Here is a 3,849-nt window from a genome sequence, read left to right as displayed (position 1 = left end):
GAAAAAGGTAAAAAAAAACAAAACCCCCCACACCCCCCCCCCAACCGAAAAAAAAAAAAATAAAAAAAACCATGTATTTAAAAAACAAAACCCCCCCCCCCCCCCCCCCAACAGAAAAAAAAAAAAGTAATAAAACCCATGTATTAAAAAGATGCTTTCCAAACCTTGAACAGTGTCAGGCCAAAAGCAAACTGAAACAACTGTCCTAGCAGGGTGACAAGAAGGTGCCCTGCTGGTTTTCTGAAGCAGCTAAATGCAAAAAGGGTAAATGCTCTGAAAGGAACACTCTTCCTCCCACCCCCTGGGCTTGCCAGACTGACAATTAACCAGCTGATTTGTCTAACATGGGAGAAGTGCTCTCAAGTTTGCTTTGTTGATTTTGAGAATTGGAAGGATAATCCGTTATGACAACAAGCAATAAGGTTTGGATTAAAGTTTTAACAAGCGTGTGCCCTTTCGGCTGACATGCTGCAAAAACCATACGCTCTTTCAGAGCACGAAGCAGGGAGGCTGCATTCAAACCGACCACTGGTTTGGGGCATACAATTCCAGAAGCCAGCTGCCAGGGTCTAAAAACTAATTCCAGAGCTGAGACAAACCAGCTCCAATCTAGTTTCTTGCACAGATGGCTGAGACATTGTGGCACTTAAACAATGAACCCCCAGGCAAGCTTTGCATTACTTATTTGAAATGTTTGCATCTCCGGGGGAATACAGGAGTTTTTCCACCTACATAAAATGTAAGGGTTGTCAGAGTCCCAGTTAGCTCTGAAGCATCTCTCTGTGTACATTACATAATTCAAATTCTAGAGAAAAAGCTACCTAAAAAATATTGTACCTAATTTTAAATACGACTAACGACAGTGTGGGGTAATTTACACTGTTCTTTTAGGGCCAGTAAAAAGTGTTTTAATAAATCTATTTTTAGCAGATCTATGATCGTAGAAATGTCTAAATAGTCTAAGATTTAAACTTTACCCGGCTGTGTTTGCAACCAAATGTCACACATCTGGGACAGCACTCGCAATCCAGAAAATGAAATGTACCTTAAAGGAAACATAGTGACTTTGAAAGGGATGGAGAAGAGAAGATCAGAAGATTGACCGGGTGGTTTCACTGCTGCGCAATGCAATGGCGGGGGATATACAGAATCAGTGTTGACGTAGAGGATATTAAAGTTTCAAAGTTCTTCCAGCATTAAGAATACTAGGGAGACTGGCAACTTGGGAAAGGGATATTTCACGAAACAGAGTAATTTAGAACAAGGCCCTGGAAAATAAGTATATCACTCAACCCTACAAAGCTTCCTGACCAGAGAACAAAACCTGTGGGACTCGATAACAAACATGTAACAGATTTGTCCTAAACGGTTTGCAGATGTTTCAGAAGTACCTGGGGGGAAAAAAAAAATTACCGATGCTGGAAGACAAAGGTACCATTGGGGTACATTGAACTGTGAGCATTCAACAGCTTGTGCTGGCTCGGGAGGGCTGCGATGATAAGCAGAGGCCTTTAACTACGCAGCACACAGCTGACTCTTTTCTGGGTGTTCTGCAAAAAGATCCTTCATCCACATTTTCCAAGGCTCCGAGCCCAGAAATCGATTACTAGATGTTTACAATCGCTCAATAGCAACTTGAGACAATTACGGATTACTAGATTTAAGCACTCAACTTCCCCTTTTTTTTTTTCCTGCCCATGAGCTTGAAGCCCCAAGCCAAGCACTCAAGCGTGAATGCATATTTGATTTCCTCCCTTGCAAACTAACACTTACACAAAAGATTTACTCTTGTACAACACCCCCACCTACAAGAGGGTGATCAAAAACTGCCTGCAACAAGCCGGGAGGGAGCTGTTCCTAAATGAAGCACTGAGAATTAATTGCTGCAGGGGGAAGGGGGGAGTCTGGAAATCATTTTACAAGTTCCTTTAAGCAAACACCATACTCTAATTATGAAGCGATATAACCACATTTTTCTTCCCCTGCTGATCTGGAAATTAATAAACTGCCTCTGCAAAGTGCTTGTAAACATTAACCTGCCGGCACCCTTGTGAAGTAGGTAAGCGCTGCAGTTCAATAGAGGGGAAAGCAAACAGAGAGGTGAGGCAGCAGACCACAGAACAGAAGGCTCGAGAGCTCCTGGATTTGCGATCCTGTGCTCCAACTGCATGCTTTCCTTACATGGCTATGTGTTTTGCAATACACTTCTGATGAGATGGACAGACATAGCTAGGCAGTAGGGCTAAGCACTTGCTCTAGACACAGAGTATTATGAGGCCTTACTGCAGGTTGGGTATAGAAACTAGGCTCAGTTGGCAATTGCATGCAGTTCAGTGTCTTCATCAAGGTGAAATATGGCTTACATGGCTGAGCCAGAGAAGCTGATCACAGCTTTCTTTGACAACGTTAACAAGACAAAATGAAAGAAAAGCAAACACCAACATATCCCCTCTCAGGAAGTGACTGGTTTGCTTTTAACACATGCATGGTTTTCCTCTCTCAGAGGCAATATTAAAAATCACTACCAGGGCCATCCAGTAAACTGCAAGGGCATTGTCAACAATTGCAGGCTCAGAATTAAGTCTCCAATAATCCCAAGTTTTGACAGGGTTTTTGAGGAAGGTGCCAGCCTGAAAGCTCTCATCTGGAGCCCAGTCCTCCATGTGGAATGGATGTACAAGGCTTTTCTGCTCATGCATCTGTCTGACGGGGGGTTTTCCCCCCCATACTCTGGTCTCTAAAGGATGCACCAGCAAGCGGGTCTCCTAGAGCCATCTAAGATTGGTTTTTACGGGTGCTTTCTTTCCTGAGAACTGCAACGAGACCCAATTCATTTCACGCAGGCCAAATGGTTTAGCAAAAATTCACCTCTAGTTTGGCTTTGTTGGATTTTGTTGTGTCACAAACATCTATCTGCCTTCCAAAGAGGGCTGTAGCAGGGAGAAAGCTCTACCTTCCAGGTGTGAGGGGGGAACGCACTCAAATATCACACCGCACCACTGCTCCCATGCTAGCAACACTGAGAATTTACCGAAATGTAACTCTGTCTGCACATGCCTCCAAACCAAAACAAACTGTCGGGTCCAACTAGGCTTGCCGACCATGGCTATGTCTCCCGGATATTTCATCACTGGATAACAAAGCACACTCCAGCCCTACAGACCCACTGTACACAGAGTCCTGCAATCATACAATGGTAACAGCATTTAGCCTGTTTGGTAACAAACAAATTAGCCTGACAAAGGTGTGCATCACCCCCCTCCACCACTCCAGAGGAATCATCTCCATAGACATTGCTTCTGATCACAGCGCTCATTTAATTTGATTTTTAATAAGATGATGTTAGTGACTGTATTATTGTAGTGCCCAGAGTTCCTAGACCAATCAAAGCCTAATGTGCACAGCACTGCTTATACGTGGAGACATGCCTCAATTAAAAAAGAAGAGAGGCAAAGGGGCACAGGGCAGCAGAGGAAAGGTTAGGAAGGAGCATGTCACTGGTGGAACTGAAAGTAGGACCCAGGTTTCCCAGGTCCTATTCCAGTGCACTATTTGCAGCTCGTCTTAAGGGAAGCAAAAAAATGAAAGGTTTTACTGCTTTTGGATCATAGCTGTTTGGTGTTCTGAACATACACTAGAGACACAGCTAGGCAGGCAGGCATTCACAGTATTACGTGGGAGTCTCCAAGACAGGAGAGCCGACAGAGTGGAAGTTGGGTGGAACTTGTGTGCGTGACTCAAAGCTTGACAGGAATTCATCCATATGAGCAAACGGACACACATATACACACACGCACTTTAAAACAGGGGTGCGCAAAATATGGCCTGCGGGCTGCATCCAGCCCGCCA

The 3,849-nt window shown here is 44.2% G+C and overlaps 1 protein-coding gene across 2 annotated transcripts in view; it reads right to left on the bottom strand.

Annotated features, from left to right (window-relative positions):
• PPP3CC (protein phosphatase 3 catalytic subunit gamma) overlaps window positions 1-3,849 on the bottom strand; it is a 27,180-nt gene that overhangs the window by 15,253 nt on the left and 8,078 nt on the right. The window lies entirely within an intron of this gene.

Source organism: Alligator sinensis, unplaced genomic scaffold (genome assembly GCF_000455745.1).
Source record: "Alligator sinensis unplaced genomic scaffold, ASM45574v1 scaffold722_1, whole genome shotgun sequence".
NCBI classification, from domain to species: Eukaryota; Metazoa; Chordata; order Crocodylia; family Alligatoridae; genus Alligator; species Alligator sinensis.
The sequence above is the reverse complement of the archived record's forward strand: the minus strand, read 5'-3'. Positions and strand labels throughout refer to the sequence as shown.